This window comes from Schistocerca piceifrons, chromosome 2 (assembly GCF_021461385.2).
Source record: "Schistocerca piceifrons isolate TAMUIC-IGC-003096 chromosome 2, iqSchPice1.1, whole genome shotgun sequence".
NCBI lineage: Eukaryota > Metazoa > Arthropoda > Insecta > Orthoptera > Acrididae > Schistocerca > Schistocerca piceifrons.
In genome coordinates, this window is record NC_060139.1 from 438,092,338 (window position 1) to 438,115,305 (window position 22,968).

General features: G+C 44.1%; 1 long non-coding RNA gene across 1 annotated transcript in view; it reads left to right on the plus strand.

Annotated features, from left to right (window-relative positions):
* The first annotated feature begins 739 nt into the window (after positions 1–739).
* LOC124777739 overlaps positions 740–22,968 on the plus strand; it is a 618,986-nt gene continuing 596,757 nt past the window's right edge. Inside the window, exon 1 of the long non-coding RNA XR_007015774.1 lies at positions 740–812. This is a non-coding gene — a long non-coding RNA (uncharacterized LOC124777739). The remainder of the gene's footprint in view (positions 813–22,968) is intronic.

A 22,968-nucleotide genomic window follows, 5' to 3' on the forward strand; every position in this document is an offset into this window, starting at 1 on the left:
GATGTTTTCAGGGAAAAGGGAAGTAGGAAGGACCTCAATAGACCACCACAAAAGAAGAGGAGGAAGCCAACAGCTCCGACTGTTACACAAGATGTCCGATTTGATAATATGGAGCATTGGCCTGTATACGGTCCAAAGGTCATTGTCGTTATTGTCCATCTGGATTTTCTACAGTCATGTGTTCAAAATGCAATCTAGTATTGTGCATCGTTCCAAAGAGGAACTGTTTCCAAAAATTCCATTGCAAGAAGAAGGGAAAATGAAAGTTCTATTACACAGCAGGAATGCATAAATGTGTTTATAAATTAAATTATTCACGTACAGGAAACCTTTTGCTTGAGGTTATTGGCAAACACCTTTTTTCTATATATGTATAAATGTGGTCTACTGCTGGCAATGTTGCTTGTAAGCAACATTTCATAATTTTCATAATTTTTGTCAAAAATTTCTAAAACTGACTGAATTGTATTTCTTTAAGCATAATAAATAAATATAAGCACTGAAAAAATTATTTTGTTTTTATTTTCACCATTTGCCAAATAAAGGGTTATAGACGTACGACACTATCCACCGAGAAATAAGTGTGACAACTGCAACGCGGTCCAGAAGGCAGCTAGCCTCAGCTGTGAGCCGGCGGCCGCGGAGCACGTAGTTGGCCGGGGGGCCGCAGGGCGGCGACACCGTGGTTCTCCGGCGCTAGGGCGCGCGCGCGCTCGCGCGTGTCGGCAGTCAGTGGTCGCACTGTCGCTGTGTCGGCCGAGCACGCGCGCGCACGTGCCGCGTGTCAACACGGGAGCCCGCGCTCTCACCAGGTAAGTCCCTTGCGACACACGCTCTGCATTTCTGCTCACGTGCCGGAGACCCGCTACATGTCGCCAGCGTGCGCTGACGCGGCGTTTGGCGTCTTAGGGGTCGGCGTAAATTTTGCCTGGCATTCGTACTCCTCGTAACACAATTGTTGGTTGTTAATCGAGTATTTTTAAGCAGTGTGATTAAAAACGTTTAAAAACTCGTGACTCCACATTGTAGCTGCATGTCATTTAATTAAAACTAGCAGCATTGCTCAAATTACCGACCATCCTCAGTTGTGAATACCGACATTAATTATTATGAATGCGTCCATTTATGAAAGGATGCATGTTCTGTAATTAATGTAGTATTTTTTAGATTCGAATCGCCTGTTGTTTGACCAAAACTGCTCGTTTTAATAAAGTAACATGTAGCCATTGTACAAAACCATAATTTTTTTAGAAAATATTTAAAATTTTGAATCATTGCCTCCTTAACATGGTCATTAAAATTGTGACATTGGTATGTGTTTTTTTCTAATTCTGACCCGGCAATATAAAAAATGCCTTATATTAAAATCCATTCTGTCAGGATCCGGATAAAACGCTAGTAAAACGAAACTTTTCCCGCCATTCTTGTAGTCAGGACAAAGTGATTTAGAAAATAGACTTGTTGCGCATGTGACCGTAGAAGAAAGTACCTCGTATCGTACGTGAGAGAAAAATTTTAAGAACGCCTTTAATTTGGTTCCTTGACACAAACGACTGTGTCTAAAGTAATTAACATAAGTTTTTAGGAATAAAGTACAAGCTTATACAGGTCCTCTTTGAATTCTTCTAATGTTAGCCTGCTTCATATCGACAAAACGGGTTTTCAACTGTCAACTGCATGTCTACTTACGAACGAAGGAGGTTCCTTACTGAATGTGGACGTTTTCTTGCATGTAACCAATTTTGCGAACTTGACTCGAGAATTCTGAAACTTTCTGGTCGTAATACTTGTCTAATATTACAGGCCTCATGATATGCACATAAACTGTATATACTAATTAATATTCATTATGTTTAATATTAAAGTGACAAACAAGAATTTCGTTCTAAACATACTTTCTGTTAGTTACGGGAGATCATTATCTTTCACAGCAGCTATTATTTTAACAAAGAAGGCTGTTAATCAGCGTGTAATCAGAATAATTGTTGGAGCTCATCCAAGATCATCCTGGAGACACTTATTTAGAGAGCTAGAGATCTTCAGTGTAGCCTCACAATATATATATATTCACTTATGAAATTTGTTATTAACAATCCGAACGAATTCGAAAGTAATAGCAGTGTACATGGCTACAACACTAGGAGAAAGGATGATCTTCACTACTCAAGGTTAAATCTAACTTTGGCTCACAAGGGGGTAAATTATGCTACCACGAAAGTCTTTGGTCACTTACCTAACAGCAGCAAAAGTCTGACACATAGCCATATAGCATGTCAAAGGAAATTAAAAGAATTTCTTAATGGCAACTCCTTCTACTCATTAGATGAATTTTTGGATATAGTAAGTGGGTAACTTCCCCAACCCCCCCCCCCCCCCAAAAAAAAAGAAATTAAAAATATTAAGTGTCATGTAATATTTTGTGTAATGTAATATATTGTATATACACCTTTTATTAACCTGACACGTTCCACATTATTACGAAGTGTCATATTCATGATCTATGGAACAAGTACTAATCTAGTCTAATCAGTTATCCTGAAAGATCTGTCACCAAAGTTTGGTAATGAAAGTCGTGTTCTTTAAAACACCTTGCTTTGGCCTTACTAACTGCTTTGAAGCAAACTGTCAAACTTTTCCTTCTTCTTTTAACAGAGACGTAATTCAGTTTGAGCTTGATTTGATTGAAACTCGCCATGTTATCCGCAACGTTGGTCAACGTAACAGTTATGTTTAATTTGACCTCAAGCTTCTGTTAAGTGAGTATTCTAATTGAGATTACAGCAATTCATGAATGTCAATACGAGTAGCTTCGTCAGCTGAATTGCAAAGTGCATATGAGTTCTTCATCGCTTGTGATCTTCAGAGCAAGACATGAAAAACAGAAAAATCATTGCATGTTTTATCTAAACTCATTCCTGGACGGTTTTATCATTTTCAATAACGGAGAAATAAGAAAGCAAAAGTGTTTGTAGATATTGAGGATATTCATCCCAATTGCCAATCGTGTAATTATTGCCACGATATGATTCGGGACCACACTATTTTCAAGTGCTAAAAACTAAGAAACCAGATAAAAACAATCCTCCTGATATCGACACACACATAAGGCTAACAGAAGTCCCGAGTTAATTAAGACACTTAATCATTTAAAGATTTGCTTTTTTAACTGTTTGGCAATACTTATGGACAGATGTTTTCTTTACCTGCAGGCCGCTGTCTATAGTAATTTTACTTGTCCACGAGCGTGTACTTGGGTTTCACGTGCTGCATGGAATTCTTCGTTCTTTTGAAGTCCTCCGTTAATTTCTTACTGATACGATATGTTTTGTGATTAGGTGTAAGATTTTACTGTCATTGTTTAATTTTGAACATATGGTTGGGGTATTGCGTTTCCGTGATCAACGTCATTGCCTAACGTCGGAATGATGGTTTCGAGTATGGTAAATTATGGAGGAATTTCTTGTAATTAATTAATTGTCATTACATTGTGTATTTAATTACTAACATTATGAAAACTGAATATTCAGTTTGCACAGTTAGTTGTGATTAATAGGGTCCATGGTCCAAACAAAATTAGACGACGTTAGCTTATAGCTTTCCTCGTTGTTATAATTTTCCACGTTTAAGTGAGTTGTAGTTTAATAAAAAAGATTTTAATGTTGTGATATTAAGACTAACTTTAATTACGAGATATTACTTTATAGCTGGACTGTTTCATAACATAATTCTGTACTGCAGATATCTGACAAATGGAGAATTAATCCTCCGAAATTCGTGGTGTTGTTGATAAAGACCTGTCTTTACGAGGAGGAATTTTATTCGCTTTCAAGAAAGTCAGCAAATAAAGGGCTTTTATTTGAAATTCGGAATGTAAGCGCTGAGAGTAGATTGTACGGACGTATTGTAGGTTGATGTAAAAAATTATGGAAAGTATGGAAAACGTATCACTTGAAAAGGGATGTGGTATTGGCGGAAGTACCAACAAAGTATGAACCTTCATGGTTTTTAACTATGGGTAAATGAACTGCCAGAATACTTTATTTCCCTCTGACAGCTGGAGTCAGTAATTTATAGATGTCGCAGTTCTGTTCACTTGTGTTTACATATCCATCCATCCTTTGAATGTGAAAGACCCCTTGCATGGTCTTTGAAATAATGCTCAAAATCACTCTACAATTTTGACCTGTTTTGTGAAATTAAGGAGAGACGAGCAACAGCTGCGTAATAGGTACAGCAGCAACGTCCTCGTGTGGAAACAGCAGCTCGTTACTGGTAATGAGCTCCCCGAACAAAAGCTTTAGTAACACGCTTAAAAGAGCACCCTCGTAGTTTTGGACCACTTTAGACGATATATGACAGTCGTTCAATAAGTAACACAGCACTCTTTTTCTCGACCGGTTTCAGTTGAAAAATGCGGAATTTGTTGTAGAACATTCTGAAATATTCCTGCTTCTCCCTCTATTGTTTCATGAGGTTCCGATAGGTGATGGCGCTCGCTATACGTAGCTTTCAAAATGGCGTCTAAAGCAGGGGCGTTCCAAGCAGAGAACCGTGACTGAGTTTCTTTTGGTGGAAAATTAGAGCTTCGCACATATTCATAGGCGCTTGCAGAATGTCTACGGAGATCTGGCAGTGTCATCATCGCAACAAAGTAGCACAAAACCCGTCCGATCTCCCGCATGCCGGTCGGTCGCACACAGCTGTGGCTTCTGCAGTGTGGGAATGTGCGGACACACACAGTCGAGGTGGTCGACGGATCACAATTAAACACTTCGCTGCACAACCGGACGTCTCTGTTAGTGCTGACACACTCGTCCACCAGTTGGGGCATGTAAAGGTGTGTGCCCGCTCCGTTCCTCGCCGCTTAGCAGAAGACCATAGAGAGCAACGAAGGACAATCTCTGTGGAAGCAGTGCGTGGATGATAAAGAGGTTATTGATACAGCAAGACACTGGCTCCGACGTCGACCAGCAGAGTTTTACCATGCGGGTGTATTGGCCCTCCTAGTGAGGTGGCTAAGACATTGAACGAAATCATGCTGAAGAATAGCATTTTATAGCCAAAAGAGTAAGAGAATAATAGGTGTGCTGGAAATCCCAATAAAAATAGCCTCCTGATTTATGGAAAAAATGCGTTGCATGACTTATTGAATGCCCCTCGTACAACTGGTGCCAGAATGCAACGTGGCCCTCTATCGCTGATGAAAGTCACGGCAGTAAAGTGATCTGTATGTGCCACTCGGTTGCTTGGAATCAGTGCACTAACATAGGTTGACATGGAGACGTGTCAGCCGGCCGGAGTAGCCGAGCGGTTCTAGGCGCTTCAGTCTGGAACCGCACGACCGCAACGGTCGCAGGTTCGAATCCTGCCTCGGGCATGGATGTGTGCGATGTCCTTAGGTTAGTTAGGTTTAAGTAGTTCTAAGTTCTAGGGGACTCATGACCTCAGAAGTCCCATAGTGCTCAGAGCCATTTGAACCATTTTTGAGACGTGACAAAATGACAGATAGGAGCTAATGTGTATGGATGTACCCATGACGACACCATGAATGAAACTGCCCATTTGTTAATCAGTGGGGAGTATCAACGAGTTTACAGTGAATAGTGTACCACTCGCAGCCTAGTAACACGACATAAGAACAGTGGCCGTAGAAAGATCCTAAGCGACAGTATGACGCACTCTCAGTGGCAGCAAATGCCCTGCAGTAAACGCACATGCGGCACGGGCAGGCACTGTAAAGGGAACTGCATGCAGTAGATATTAGGTGCTGGGTTCCTTTCAAACGGGCCACTGCTCAGAGCGTTACATAAAGGTGAACATCTTCAACGAGCGAAACAACACAAAGCTGAACAGTAACTGTTTGGTGGCGTGTAATATGGTCCGAAGAGTGACGATTTTGATTCTGTCAGACGGTGCAAGACACAGTGTTCACACGCGTCAAGCAGGCGTTTAAGCCGTTGGGTGTTTAGGGCGTTGTTCAGGCACCAGGTTGTTCCGTGGTGCCTCGGGGTTGTTTTCCGTACCAGGATTTGGGACCACTCGTTCAGGTTACTGTGGACATGAACCAGGATGTTTACTTCAACGTTCTCGGTGCTCAGGTGTTGGTCTTTCTTCTACATCTGAGTGGCGCGTACGCTGTGGACAATCACGTCTTCAAACGTGGCCGTGTTCAGAGCTCCAAGCGTACTTTCCTCGGTACTCAGTCGTTCAACTGCCTTGCTAAGTAATCCTGTCTTAACCCTGTAGATCAGTGTGGGCAATACTTTAGACACTTTGTGTAAACAGAGTTTAGCGGAGGGCCGCATCTTTCAAAATAATTGCTTGCGTTAGTTAACTCTGCGTTTCCAAAAAGGTATAAATTGTTACATAAAAATTCTGATTGTGCAGATGAGCCCGACAAAAATCATTAGCGGGCCGCATAGTAGTTGCCAAAGGGTAAAATCTGGGGTTGCAGACTGGTGCCGGCCGCTGTGACCGAGTGGTTCTAGGCGCTTCAGTCCAGAACCGCGCTGCTGCTACGGTCGCAGGTTCGAATCCTGCCTCGGGCATGGGTGTGTGTGATGTCCTTAGGTTAGTTAGGTTTAAGTAGTTCTAAGTCTAGAGGACTGATGACCTCAGATGTTAAGTCCCATAGTGCTCAGAGCCATTTGAACCATTTTTTTGCAGACTGGCTTTCTTGTTACGTTGTGCGTTTCCGAGTGTTACAAACAGATGCTGGCACATTATGTAGTCATAAACAGCAGATGGGCTAGTTTCTACTTTTATTACAACCTGTGAATGGATTGTTAAGTTTGAAATGTATTACTGTTGCCATAACTTATTCCTTTTGTACTGCGTCCTGTAAATGACAGGCAGAAGAGACACCTTCGTGCAACATTTGTATTATCCTTTTGCCTTCATTACTGCGAATGACATAACCATGGTTTCGCCAAATATATGTCTTGACTTTATAACGTTCATAAGAAACAACTACATGACAAACTGAAAGGAAAATATCAATTAATGAACGTGTTGGGCAATATTTCGTCCCACATCTGCTCATAAATAAGTTTTCTGTAATGTGTTGACCTGTAAGCCGACGCCTTTAATCAGAAACAATGTTATTCAAGGAAGACGCCTATCCCTCAGAATCCACAAAATATCTTACCAAACCCGTCTGTAAAACAACGTTGTAATTAAAAACCACTAAGTTCATCACCACAGCTATGGTAAATTGATATGTCGCTTTTATAACAGGTTACCAGCAAATTACAAAAATACCTGTCATCATAGAGTCCAAACAATCTGTCCCATCCCTGCGCCAGGGTCCAGGAGGGCCCATGACGCTCGCCGTGAGGGCCACACCTGTGCACCGTTACTGTGAAACCATCCACACCCGCTATAGATAATATCTGGGACTACTTTGGGCAGCAGGTGAAACGCCAAAATCTAAAATTTTGTAGTTCTATTAGGTCTCATCATCAAAGACCATCGTTAGCTTATGACGCCCCTCCTTTGCTTCAGCAATAATAAATTTGTGTTTACAGTTATGTTGATATTCCATAAAAACAATTACCATTTAGCAAACAATACAAGGTAATTATAATTAAAATTCCAGTTTCAGAACGCAATAAGAAAGAAAAGAACCACTGCTCGGAACGATGTCCAATTTGAACGGAATATTATCGAAGAAGGGAAAAAAACAAAAAAATTACCCGTAGATGGTGCTGTAAGCGGCTGAATACGCAAAATTAAAGACGCGGGGTACATAGCTCTTGCTCAGGTTGCGTCCGAGATGCGCGGCATGACTGTCTCAATGAAGGATCGCGCGATGGTGGTAAAGATTTTTTACAAGAACAGCGATTGTCCGCCAGTAGCTCTGCAGAACTTCTGGACCCTCAAGGGATGAAAAAAGACGTCCGATGCCTGCCAAATGAAGGAAATGTTTACGAGATCCGGGAAGACAGGTTCGTTTGAAGTGCGTTGTGGCAGAGGGACGAAAACAGTTAATCCGACGTCAGCAGAAGATGTGGCCACAGTACAGTAGGAGGAGGTTGAACGGGAATATGCAGTTGCCCGAACTTTGGACATGATGTGTGCACGGTGCATAAAATTCTGCGAAACATCCTGTGTTGATATCCATATAAAATTACCCATGTTCAGGAGTTGCTTAGCTTACCTGCCGGTAAGATAAACATTTGCTCTAGATTTGCTTGCTCGCGTGGAAGTGGACAATGAACGGCCATGGAACATTATGTGGACATACCTATAAGCAGAACTGCAGAATATGGCCAACGGGGAATCCGCACACACTTCAACCGGTACCACTTCACTCTACAGAGGCGATTGTGTGGATCGTTTAGCGTAGGGCCGTATTTTTTCGAGGAGATGAGCCTTGTGGGTCCTGCAGCCTTCACCCTCTCTGATTAACGCGCACCAACGTCATTCCAAGCCTTTAACAACGTCGATGAGTGGTAGGATCATTTTTACCCAAGATGAAGTTTCTCAGCCCATTGCACAGCCAGTGAAGCGGCTGCTGCAGAGGCATTTCGTAAATGCTAGAATTATCGGACGTCATTTTCCTACAGTCTGGCCGTCCAGGTCACTTGGTCTTAATCCATGTGATCTCTGACTGTGGGGTTATATGAAAGATGCTTTGTTCACTGTTCCGATTGCAAACGTCGCTCAACTGAAGGCATGCACAGCGCATCGCATTCTGAACCTCACACCTGAGACAGTCCCAACTGTTGTGGAACATACTCTTTCTCGGTTTAAACTGGCGACAGAAAAGGGTGGACAGCACATTGAACATGTCTTGTGCCAGTCTCTCCCCTGCAGATTCGGGGATTAGAATAGGCCCGAGGTATTCCTTCCCGTCGTAAGAGGCGACTAAATGGAGTCTCACACATCTCCATCTTTATGTGATGGTCCCCTGTAGGGTTTGACATCCAATTTTCAAAATTTCCCGAAGAGCGAGCCAATTGGGGAAGCGCCCTTTACATAGCGCATCGTGTCCATCGTACCTCGAGATCTTTAGCCCACTTTCTCGTCGTCGCATTTCAGTCCCGCATAATCTCCATCTCTTGGGCGAGGACGCCTTGCTGGGTGCGTTTTCCACCATGCACTATGCAATGTCGCTTTTTGCGCCGACGATGACCATGGACTTCTTTGCATCTCATATCCAGCATGGTAGCCAGTCCGTTGTGGTGGGACCACCATGTAATCTGTTGGTTGTAACCACTTGACAACACAGGGATCGCTCTGCTGAAACCTGCGCCGTTAACTCCCCACGTATGCCAAGGAGTAGATGCCAGTCATTCTGGGGCATCGGGACTCCCAGCAATGGCTATCCTACCAGGTGGCCTTTGCTACAGCTGGTTGGCGCCCGTTGAGAGGGTCCCTGGTCGGAGTGGGTGGCATCAGGGCGGATGACGTGCGATGAAGCGTACCACGTGTTCACTTGCTGGTGATCAAACACCAGCAGTCTCTAAGCGTTCCAAGTCTCAGTACAATGCAAGAAAGTACGATCCCAAATCATTCCTCTCTGTGGCCACACCATGGGAGGAACGCCAGGCTGAGGATGGCAGCGTACCTTATTCACTCCGGTACCTCATATGTACGAGAACTGATGGGGACTCCTTTGTTTCGACGAAGCCATAGTTTTTTATAGAGTATTTAGAGGACCAGTTTGGGGAGGTGGAGGGCTTGCGATCTGGGTCAGTCTTAATATAAACAGCGTCCTCTGCCCATTCACAGACTTCATTCGATTGTAACAAGGTGGGGAATGTTTCTGTTACCATCACGCCATATAAGAGCTGAAATATGGTCCAGGTTATTATCTTCCACAGGGACCTTCTGTCAGTCTCACGACGAGCTGCGCGCCAAATTAGAGCGGCGAGGTGTTCATTTCGTGTGGCGCGTTCATCAGGGTGCGAGGGATAATCAGGTTGCCACTGGTGCCTTCATCTTGCCCTTCAAGGGTGACATCTTACCCGAGAAGGTCAAGGTGATGGTCTACACTGTGATGTCAAGCCATATACCCCCCCCCCCCCCCCCACGCGGTGCTATAATCGAGTGTCAGGTGGAGTTTGCGTTTATGTCCTAAACTCAGTCTGTAGTGAAACTATGCCCCTACAAACCCCTCTTGAAGCTGTGACCGTCAGAATAAGGACGACGCAGGAAATAACTGTCTGCAATGTATATCTTCCTCCAGATGGTGCAGTACCCCTGAATGTATTAGCTACATTGATTGATCAACTCCCTAAACCTTTCCTACTTTTGGGAGCTTTTAACGTGCATAACCCCTTGTGGGGTGGCACCGGGATTACTGGCCGAGGCAGAGATGTCGAAAGTTTACTGTCTCAGTTCAACCTCTGCCTCTTAAATAATGGGGCCGCCACACATTTCAGTGTGGTTAGTGGTAGTTACTCGGCCATTGATTTATCCATTTTCAGCCCAGGACTTCTCACATCTATCCACTGGAGAGCACATGACGACCTGTGTGGTAGTGACCACTTCCCCATCTTCCTGTCACTGCCCCGGTGTAGGCCCTTGGATGCCTTTCCAGGTGGGCTTTAAACAAGGCGGACTGGGAAACTTTCACCTCTGCGGTCACCGCTGACTTTCCCCCACACGGTAACATCGTTGTGATGGTTGAGCAGTTGAATACATCAATCGTTACTTCGGCGGAAAACGCGGCCCTCGCTCTGTAGGCTGCCCCCGGCGAAAGGCAGTCCCTTCGTGGTCGCCGGAAGTCGATGAGGCAATTAAGGACCGTCGGCGAGCTCTACTGCGGCATAAGCGGCACCCTTTCCTGGAGCACCCCATAGCCATTAAGTAGCTCCATGCCTGCGTTCGCCAGCTTATCAAAAGGCGGAAGCAGGAGTGTTGGGAGAGATATGTCTCGAACATTGGGTGCCATACGTCACCTTCCCATGTCTGGATGAAGATCAGACGTCTTTTTGGGTACCGGACCCCAACAAGTGTCCCTGGCATTAACATCAATGGCGTGTTATCTACCGACGCAAACGCGATTGCTGAGCACTATGCTAAAGCCTCTGAATCAGAGAACTACCTTTCGCACCCTCAAACAGCGGATGGAAAGGGAAGTCCTCTCGTTCGCTACACGCCACAGTGAACCCTATAACGCCCCATTTACAGAGTTGGAGCTCCTCAGTGCCCTTGCACATTGCCCCGACACAGCTCCTGGGCCAGATGGGATCCAAGGTCAGATGATTAAACATCTCTCATCTGACTAAAAGCGATATCTCCTCATCTTCAACCGAACCTGGTGCAATGGCGTCTTTCCATCGCAATGGTAGGAGAGCACTATCATTCCGATGCTTAAACCCAGTAAAAGCCCACTTGATGTGGATAGCTATCGGCCCATCAGCCTCACCAACGTTCTTTGTAAGCTGTTGGAATGTATGGTATGTCGGCAGTTGTGTTGGGTCCTGGGTTCACGTGACCTAATGGCTCCATGTCAGGGCGGCTTCCACCAGAATCGCTCTACCACTGATAATCTTGGGTCCCTCGAGTCTGCCATCCGAACAGCCTTTTTCAGATGGCAGCACCTGGTTCTGTCTTTTCATGTTTACAAAAAGCATATGACACGACTTGGCGACATCATATCCTTGCCACAATATATAAGTGGGGTCTCCGAGGCCCACTCCTGATTTTTATCCAGAATTTCCTGTCAGTTTGTGCTTTCTTTGTCCAAGTTGGTGCCTCCCAAAGTTCCCCATATCCAGGAGAAAGGGGTCAAAATGGCTCAAATGTCTGAGCACTATGGGATTTAACATCTATGGTCATCAGTCCCCTAGAACTTAGAACTACTTAAACCTAACTAACCTAAGGACATCACGCAACACCCAGTCATCACGAGGCAGAGAAAATCCCTGACCCCGCCGGGAATCGAACCCGGAACCCGGGCGTGGGAAGAGAGAACGCTACCGCACGACCACGAGCTGCGGACAGAAAGGGGTCCCACAGGGCTCCGTATCGAGTGTCTCTAGTTTTAGTGCCCATTAATGGTCTAGCAGCAGCTGTAGAGACGTCTGTCTCACCTTTTCTGTATGCAGACGACTTCTGCATATCGTACTGCCCCACCAACACTGGTGTTGCTGAGCGGCGCCTACAGGGGGCCATCCACAAGGCACACTCATGGGCTCTAGCCCGTAGTTTCCAGTTTTCGGCCGCAAAGTCGTGTGTTGTGCACTTCTGTCGGCGTCGTACCGTTCATCCGGAACCAGAACTTTATCTTAATGACGATCCATTCACTGTAGTGGAGTAGAGATATCAATTCTTAGGACTGGTTTTCGACGCCCGATTGACTTGGCTTCCTCACCTCCGTCAGCTTAAGTGGAACTGCTGGCAGCCCCTCAATGCCCTCCGCTGCCCGGGCAACACTGCTCTACGCTGCTTCAGCTCTGCAGAGCCCTTGTTCAATCCCACCTTTACTATGGGAGTGTGGTTTATGGTTTGTGGCACCCTCAGCATTGCGTTTACTCGACTTAGTGCACCACTGTGGCGTTCGCCCAGCGAGAGGAACTCTTAGGACGAGTCTGGTGACGAGCGTCTTGGTGGAGGCCAGAGTCCCTCCACTGCAGGTTAGGCGTGCGCAATTGCTCTCCAGTTCGTTGCGCACGTTTGTAGTTCTCCTGCGCATCCAAATTACCGTCTCCTTTTCCCGCCTACGGCGGTTCATCTCCCTCATCGGCGGCCCAGGTAAGGGCTTACAATTGCAGTTCATGTTCGATCCCTTCTCTCCGAACTGGAGTCCTTACCTTTACTACCTATACTTGAGGTTCATTCACGAACACCTCCATGGTGTACACCTAGGCCGCGGCTTCGCCTGGAGCTTTCACATGGCCCTAAGGACTCAGTTAACCCTGTGACTCTCTGCTGTCACTTCCTCTCGATTCTTGACATGTACCAGGGCCATGAAGTGGTTTACAACGATGGCTCGATGGCTGATAGTCACGTTGGCTTTGCCTATGTTCATGGAGGACATACAGAATAGCACTCCTTACCAGATGGCTGCAGTGTTTTCACTGTAGAGCTGCAGGCCATATCTCGTGCTCTTGAGCACATCCGCTCATGCCCAGGCGAATCATTTCTCCTGTGTACTGACTCCTTGAGCAGTCTAAAAGTTATCGACCAGTGCTACCCTCGTCATCAGTTGGTAGCGACCATCCAGGAGTCCATCTATGCCCTGGCATGGTCCAGTCGTTCAGTGGTGTTTGGACCCCAGGTCACGTCGGAATCTCAGGCAACGAACTTGCCCACATGCTGGCCAAACAGGCTCTGCGGAAACTGCTTATGGAGATTGGCTTGTCTGAAACTGACCTGAGCTGACGGAATCTTTTTCCCAACTAGTGAAGTATGCGATACTATTACCATTCTGGCTATATTTGGTCTTGTTTTCGTTCATAAAGTAAATAATCCATTAGTGCAGATGTTTACGAACGTTTCTAACTCTATAGAATAAATTTTGCCGTAAATATATTTTTTGTTTATGTTCACTTTATACAAAGATGCACTTTGAAGATTAGTCCAAAAAATTCTACAGAAAATGACATTTACGTTGTTAGGAGGAGGTAACCAGGCATCAGCCACGTATGGCCAATGCGGAGCCGACAGAGAACCACAGAGTCCCTGCGAGAGGAGCGTCATCTAGGGGGAATATTTTAATTTGTTTCTTGTTTTGTTTCCATAACGTTTCCCCATTCTGCAACCATATTCCGTTTAAATCTGAAGTCATTCTGAGTAATCGTTCTTGTTTTACAGTGTTTTGAATTTGGAAATTTAGTTGTAATCAACCTGTATATTCAAGTGACAAACAACAATAAAAACTTGAATTAGCTTCTTAATGTGATGTCAGTGTCCAGAGGCGTTGAAATGTTGGGTAATGTCATATTTGAAATCCAGGGTGTTAAATGACATGGCATGAACTTAGTTGTTATTCTGTCAGAAAATGTTGTTTATTTGACATCGTACATAAAGTTCACACATAGTTTCATATATCCACATAAAAATCTCAACGCATAAAACATAGACCTCTTTTCACTGTCTATCTGATGTACAATTTGCAAAGAACCTTACAGGTGTTAACTTAATCTACAACAAAAACAGTCAGACGCCCTTAAGGAGTGTGAACAATAATACATAAAAGCTGTCTTCTCTTGAAGCTTCTAGAACTTTCGATAAGTGAACACTACATTAGTGTCATTTAGATTATTCATCAAATTTACTTTGTGACGCTTCTTGAGGACATGTGTTTATGTGAAGATTTTTACTAATAACAATTGATAACGAAGGTTAAAATATTTGCTAATATTAAAACTGGAATCTTCGTGTTATGTTCCAAAATCGATTACATATAGATATAAGAAATATAAAAGTATAAATGGTGAAGTAAGTTTTATCTGCAATTGAAATAGTCTGTTAAAAATATTGATAATAATGTAATGTACACAAAATACGGAAAATTTAAGAGTGGAAAGATTCAAATAACTTGCAATGTGTATAGAAATAGGAGGATAAAACGAGGTATCCATCACAGAACGAATAGAAAAACTTCAGAAAGGTTACAAATTGACGTGGACGCTCTACAATAAAAGAAAAATTGCAGACGGGCCAAACTAAGGCGCTACAAACACAGCTGTATTATCAGAAGCATTCTATGCATCAAAACAATCGGAGCATCAGGCAACACGAAAACAGAAAAAAATAGAACGTAAAATCCGTAGTAAAATTTTTGGAGCAGTACACAGATGGCATATGGATGAAGAGACCAACCAAAGAATTATACGGACGGACAGTCAAACTCTTAGACGTGATCAGAAAACGCTGACTAACATTCTATGGACACACAAATAGAATGAACGAGGACACTCGAAAGAGGACTTTTGATGAAATAAATAGTTCAATAAAATAAATAAAAAAGGACAAACAGCAAGTGGTTTGAAGGAGATGATAAATGATCGAGAAGACAAATTCAGAAACAAAATTATGAACACGAAATTTGAAATAAAAGAAAAGCAGACGACAGGTAAAATAGACACAGAGCAAAGAAAACTGGAATACAACCGAAGGATGAAGAGGTTTTGGGAGGAGAGAACGAAGAAGAAAACAAAAATAAAAGAAAAATCATGTAAGTTAATCACTATCTTTAAGGAAAAAAGTCTAATAATATAATAATAATAATAAAATAATAATAATAATAATAATAATATAATAATAATAATAATAAGTTCAAACAGGATTTTCTGTAGAATTTTTGTGGACTATTCTTCTAAGTCCATTTTTGTATAAAGTGAACGTAAACAAAAAATATATTTACGGCAAAATTTATTCTAGAGAGTTAGAAACGTTCGTAAACATTTGCAGTAATGGATTATGTTCGTTATAATCGAAAACAAGAACAAATATGGCCAGAATGGTAATAGTATCGCATACTTCACTACTTAGGAAAAAGATTCCGTCAGGCCCTGTTGTATTAGAAGTGGCCAGAGTTCTGGTAGTATCGCATACTTCACTATTTGGGAAAAAGATTTCTTCAGACCCTGCTATGTTACAAGTGGTTATGATGTCCCTGAAAAAACTTGTTGATTCTCTTTGCCTCGGAACTGAGGACATTAGAAGACAAAAGGGCGCTTTCACGCCGTATTAGCGTGACGTCTCCTGGAGTGAGTAATTTCTTGGACGCTGTGCTTACTTCGATAATGGTCGAGCTTTCACTTTTTCTATTTCTGTAATCTTTCTGCGCAATGATGCCAAGTGTGAAATTAGATGAACTCGCATTTTTTTCTCTCGCGCAGCATCTGTCCGTGAGAGCGACGGAACGGTACGAGGTGCTCTCGGCTCGCGGTGTGCAGATGTGGGTCACGCGTTGAGTTTTCAGCAAATGGCGGAACTCGAGTGAAGGGACACGAGGCTGCAGCCCGCAGCCGGCTGGAAATGAACGGCCGGCGGTTGCGCGGGTCGGTAAATGTCAGGCGCCACCTGGGGGTGCAGCTGGTGGCCGCGCGGACCGCGCCGCGGAGGTGCGTGCGGCGAGTGGACTGCGTCACGCACGACGGGGAAGCCGCACGCGTGGCCGGATCGCGGCCGTCCGCGGGGCCAGGTCTGGCGACAGGTGGGCGCGGCTGGGGCTGCCGCGGGTCGAGGCCGCCTCTCTCCCCGCCGGCAGCATTCTGGCCGGCCGACGGCCGCTGCCGCCTCTCGCGTGCCGCCAGTTGCGTTCGTCCTGAAGCTCGTTCCACACGAGCGGCTTCCTGCTCAAAATCGACTACGCGAACTGCGTGCGCTTTTCGTGCCTCCGTGTAAATCGGGAACCGACTACGACGCAAGTTTACCTGTGATGTCAATGATCTGAAGACCGTACCGAATGTGGAGTTCTAGGTTTCCGAGAATGCTACACACTGCGCGTGGGCAGAGACACAGGACTATGTCGGAGTCTACTAACATCGGGAGTTATACCTGTTCTGGTAGAGGTCACTCCTATTATACAGACCGAGCAACGTGGTGCAGTGCTTAGGCCGGTATTACACTATCAAATTTCTTTGTCCAATATCTTTGTCAAAGAAATTTGATGGTGTAATAGGGAACTTTGTCAAATGTCGTCAAATATTTGATCAAATCTAGGGCCTCGCTGTAGATTTTGTTGTGGACTGGCAAGACAGCCAATCCACAGTGACGGGTAGCCGAAAGGCACGCGTTTAAGCTCACGCAAACTGGAGTGAGGTCTGGAACAGTTAAGGGAATTAATAGTAGCAAATAAAGTACGTAGTTGATGTAATACTTAACTTTAATCCATAATTGGAGAACATCGCTCTTGATGATACATAATTATAATCTCAATATAAACTGGTAATGGCGCCTTGCTAGGTCGTAGCAAATGACGTAGCTGAAGGCTATGCTAACTATCGTCTCGGCAAATGAGTGTATTTGTCAGTGTAGCATCGCTAGCAAAGTCTGCTGTACAACTGGGGCGAGTGCTAGGACGTCTCTCTAGACCTGCCGTGTGGTGGCGCTCGGTCTGCAATCACTGACAGTGGCGACACGCGGGTCCGACGTATAGTACCGGACCGCGGCCGATTTAAAGGCTACCAGCTAGCAAGTGTGGTGTCTGGCTGTGACACCACAGATTTGATCACAGAAGTCGCTTGTCTTCCGTTGACTGCAATGTGACATGTTACCACGTGGAGCACTAGCATCGCTGCAGCGTTCTGTCATCTGTAGTGTTTTGAACAACATTGCCAGTAAATACAATTGGTGTGTACCGACAACTACAAAATTAATAGAGATGTATAAAGGTGATGAGGCGCTTTACAACGTGAGGCACCCTGAATACAAAAATAAAAAAGATTGGAGACCTAACCTAACCTGACCTAACCTAACCCTCTCCTGTAGCAAGGAATCGGAGTGTTACAGTGAGCCTGTCTTCTGCAGATGTAGCAGTTCTTAAGTGAATATTGCGCTTTTTGATATGAGAATACACTTCACTGAGCACATACAGAAATGTATGCTCATCCATTCTTAAGTAATTGATGTATGACTTGACGTCCTCCACTATAAGTTCACGTACCAAGTTTTTGCTGAATGCTTTTTATCGTGTTGTCGTAAAACCCACGGCTTCACCCAGGTATGTTTCCTTTTTTTCCCCCGCTTCTCTTCCGCATGTGCACACAGTGCAATCGTGGTACATGCAACTGCTGCAGTTAATAACAAGTTGTTGTCAGCCATCTTGAACTTCGACGAAAAATATGATGACAGTGTAATACCCCTTCTAGCGCTACGTCAAAGATTTTGTCAAATATATTTAACGGAATATTTAATCACATCTTTGATCAAATCTTTGGCAAAGAAATTTGATAGTGTAATACCGGCCTTAGCACAGTGGACTCACATTCGGGAGTACGACGGTTCAAACCCACGTTCAGTCATCCTGATTTAGGTTTTCTGTGATTTCCATAAATCGCTTCAGGCAAATGCCCGGATGGTTCCTTTGAAAGGGCACGGCTGACTTCCTTCTCCATTCTTGCCTAATCCGATGGGTCCGATGAACTCGCTATTTGGTCCCCTCCCCCGAAACAACCAACCAAGTTATACAAATGGTTCAGATGGCTGGCTCTAAGCACTATGGGACTTAACATCTGAGGTCATCAGTCCCCTAGATTCAAAACTACTTCAACCTAACCTAAGGATATCACACACATCCGTGCCCAAGGCAGGATTCGAACCTGCGACCGTAGCAGCAGCGCGGTTCCTATGCAAATGGGTTTTGTGAATTCGTTTCTTCTTAATCTTTATTATGTCGTTTGCTTTGTTTTCGTAGCACGATGAAAAGTTACCCAAGGTCCTGGTACTCTTACCTACTTCTGTTCTCCTACACGAAGTATGTGTAGGTTCTGTAAGGTTTCTTGGGGAATGGTAGCCCATTGTTCACTGAGGAGAGGTATCGATGTTGGTCGGTGAGGCCTGGCACGAAATCGGCGTTACAAAACATCCCAAAGGTGTTCTATAGCATTCATGTCAGGACTCTCCGCAAGCCAGTCCATTACAGGGAATTTATTGTCGTGTAACCATTCCGCTACAGGTCATGCATTGTGAACAGGTGCTCGATCGTGTTGAAAGATGCAATCGCCATTTCCGAATTGCTCTTCAACAGTGGGAAGCAATAAGGTGCTTAAAACATGAATGTAGGCCTCTGCTCTGATGGTGCCACACAAAACAACAAAGGGTGCAAGTCCCCTCCATGAAAAACAAGACCCCCACCATAACACCAGCGCCTTCGAATTTTACTGTTGGCACTACACACACTGACAGATGACGTTCACAGGGCATTCGCCATACCCGTACCCTGGTATCGGATCGCCACATTGTGTACCGTGATTCGTCACTCCACACAACGTTTTTCCACTGTCCGGATACTTTTGATCGCATGGTGTATTTGTTGTGTTCTGCCTATTGTGTGATGTGTTGGCAAGTATATGTTCTGAAATGTCTGGGGTTGGGGTTGTTTGGGGGAAGGGACCAAACAGCGAGGTCATCGGTCTCATCGGATAAGGGAAGCATGGGGAAGGAAGTCGGCCGTGCCCTTTCAAAGGAACCATCCCAGCATTTTCCTGGACCGATTTAGGGAAATCACGGAAAACCTAAATCAGGATGGCCGGACGCGGGATTGAACCGTCGTCCTCCCGAATGCGAGTCAAGTGTGCTACCACTGCGCCACCTCGCTCGGTCTGAAATGTCTGGATGACACTTTTCCTACTCTTTCAGTTCTCCGAATTGTGAACAATTTACCACACGACCTTTGACAATAACTGCCACTATGGAGTCTGCTAGTCTGTTTTTGTCATTAATAAATTCTATTGTCGTTGGTTGTTCCTGCACTTTGTTACTATATTTCGATTTTTCCGTAAAGAGATAGCCCCTCATACCCTCACATTCACCATTCAGATGTCAACCTGCAGGGCAGGCAGCTTTCACAGCACCGGCTGACGTGTAAACGAAAATGAGTACACAAAATAGACCAGACTTAGTGCGGGAATGAAACGCCAGGGCCACTGCCGTAGACGCACTTCTCTCGAGTAGTCAACTGTGACAAAAAAACCTCGATCGTGTAAAAGTGACTTTAAGCGAGTACACATTAGCTCAACGAAGGCAAACGAACTACAGCCAATGGATCCGGCCGGACGTTGGTCGCCTACGAATTGGCTTCAGGACTGTCATCCGCAGCAGAGCAAGGCGTTGAGACCAGGGCATTCGGCCATGTGGAATCGCAGTTGGCTCTGGTAACTTGTCACGGTTGCTCCCATATTGTTAGAAAGTTTCACCGACAGGTATTATGAAGAAAGAAGAGAATTTAGAAGTCGTCTCATGTGCAGCATTTATTTTACTGCAAGAAGTTCATCATCAGAAAAAGAAGTAGAAGAAGAAACGGCGCTGTTGGACAGCCTCTGTTTTCTCTTTCAAATATTAGGGAGCAACGTGGTGGTGCAAAGTTAATGCCTGACCTTAAAGCTGAATTCGAACATGGGTTACTTCATGATTTTTTGCGAATGAGAGGTACAGATTTCGAACTGTTATTGCACTATCTAGGCCCTAAGATTCCGAAAGGTGGCACCTCTTTCAGGAAAGCTGTAAGTGCAGAAAATAAACACATCCGTGTGGATTCCATTTTCTTTTCCACGTCGTGCACATTATATTCTGTCACCTTACTTATTTCGTTCCAAGCGCCTGCTCTTTTCAGTTTGTTTTTACAATCGCAGTTCGTAGCGTCCCATAAACATTCCCGTTCAAGCGGAAATTACCAGTTTCAACTCTGCCTCCGTATTGCACTCAATATTCCAATATATTTAGACACAATAAATACTTACCCGTTCAACAGACACAGAAAATCGTTACTGAAGCAACGACAATCGACACGGCGTCCACGCTAGGAGATGGGTCCAAGGCCAGTGCTTTGGTGTTACTGCCGACAGTCCGAACCGCAGCCAAGGCCAACTTCTTCGTTGACTGATATGCCACCCGTACACACTAAGCAAATTTCCGCCAACGAAGTGGTTGGTTATCGTCCGTTGGCTTTCGTTGGTCTAGTGTGTACCCCCTTTTTTTCAGCAATCAATGCTGCTGTTGCCGTCGACGTTCTCAGTCCCAACACTGGTCTCATGCAGCTCTACATCTACAGGGCCGTGGACGAAAATGTCGATATACCGAAAACATACACATTACCATGCCTAATACAGTGTAGGAAAACCGTTGTCACTCAAAACGTCTTCCGATAGTCTCTGAATGGATAATACAGGTCCCGTATCGTTTTCACGAGTATTGTGTAGCATTCTTCCTGCAAAATAAAGGCAAGTTGAAGTAACGATGGTGGAGGTAGATAGCGATCATGTACGCCTACCTCCAGACAAGGGCTCAATGTTGAGATCTGGTAACTATGGTGCCCAGTGGAGATCCGAAAATTCTCACAAAATCAGTCCTAAGCGACGCAAAGTACGTGATGAGGGACCCTGTGATCCTGGAACATAGCATCGCCATTGGATGGACTTATCAGCCAAACTGGTCACGTAAGGCTTAGCAATACGCGACCTTGCAGAGTAACTAAGGGGTCCATGGAATACCAACGATATGGCTGCCCACATCATCACCGAACCCCCGCCATGTTTCACTCTTGGGACGTAAACTGTCAGAAATTGGAAACAGTGTGAAACAAGATTAATCCGACATAATTAATTCTTCCATTGCTCCAAACCCCGGGCTTTATGGCTCTGGTACCAACTTTTCCTGTTAACGGGGATTTGCATCACTGATGTATGGTTTTGGAATTTCAGCTCGCCCTCCAGTTCCCTACTTATGGAGCTCCCATCATGTTTTGGTGCCGACAGGGGTTCGCGGATGCGACATTCAGCTCTGCAGAGACTTTCACAGCTGTCCCACTCTTATTTTTCGCCACAATCCTCTTCAGTGATCGTCCGTCACGATCGCTCAACACACATTTCTTCCGCGTTGTGACTTATCGGATGATGTTTTACTGCTTTCCCTGTATGTGGCATAAATCTTCGATGTAGTACCTCTTGAAACACCGAAGACTTCGGTTACCTTGGTTACGGAAGCATCCACCACAAGGGCATCAACAAATTGCCCACGTTCGCCTTCGCTTAGCTCAGACAGATGCACTCACTACACAAAACACTGTTCTCATGACTACTCACGCTTGGAACGGTTTGAGGACTGTAATTAGCGTTAAGCAGTTTTTTGTTGTTCTTTATTGTGTTGTTATTGTAAACTAAACTGGCCTAGACTGGCTTCCTACTCTTTACTTTCATCTGTGTATTGCGATCCTGAACAACCAAGTGGTGTAATTACGTCAACGCTATCTAATAAAATGAGTCATCAAAACTATCTAATCACGTTACGTAAAATTGTCTATTAAATAAGCTATTCTGTGAAACTCTGTATTGTGCAGTGCAGTAAACACTGCTACAATGCTTGACGTTAGAGTTCCAACACACAAAACTAGCAGAGTAAAAATTCTGCGTAAAATCACAAATCGAATTTTGAAAGAATAACTGTGCAAAATGCTTCTGTAAAAATGCCCTGCAAATTTACATGTACAAACTGACTAAATAAATTTCCAAACTTAAAATGATGCAAACGAAAATGTAACAGTGCACTGTAAGTATAAGACTGTCTGACAAAGAAATGAAATCTGAATTGAACTTTACCCAAGCTGAACCTCATAACAGTTTGGAAACGGAAAGCTTGCAGGGTCCGGACGGTAATAGTAAACTGGCTCTAACAAATTTTCATTGGTTACCTGTGACAACAGAAACTCGGTGCTGTTCGAATGTGAAAGTAAAAAGCTACAGGAAAGAGAGTTAAGCAAGTTCAATACAAGGAAGTGCAGCTATCCTAAGCAGATGATGCTTTAGTCTTAGCAACTGTGTTCCACAAAGAGCAATGCAGTGACACACAATTACAAGAAAAGAATTTTTGTGAGGAGTTGTGGTAGATATTGCATTTATTGAGACGTAGAAGAGACTAGCATTCAAAAAACTATATTGTGGATAATGAAACTCACTCCTTGACAATTACTATCATCTTTGAAACTACCTCTTTAATAAATTTTTTTATCAAACACTGACCCACAGAAGTTTCCCTGACAAAGACGACTCAAACTTAACATCTTCATTTATTACCATAATATACAAGCCCAACGCAATCTGATTGCTATACATTGACAACACGACTTCCAATAATTAACACAAAAGAAGGGCCCTGAATTGCAAGAAATCCTAACAATAACAAAAATACAAAAATTATGGAATTAAAGAAGTATGAAACTACTTCCAACTCTGTTAATTGCATAAAGTCATTTCAATCACGAATCCATATAGTGGATACCCCATTCTTTTTCATATGTCATTTACCTCACAGAAAATCTTCATAACACGAACTACAGCAATTACAACAAGT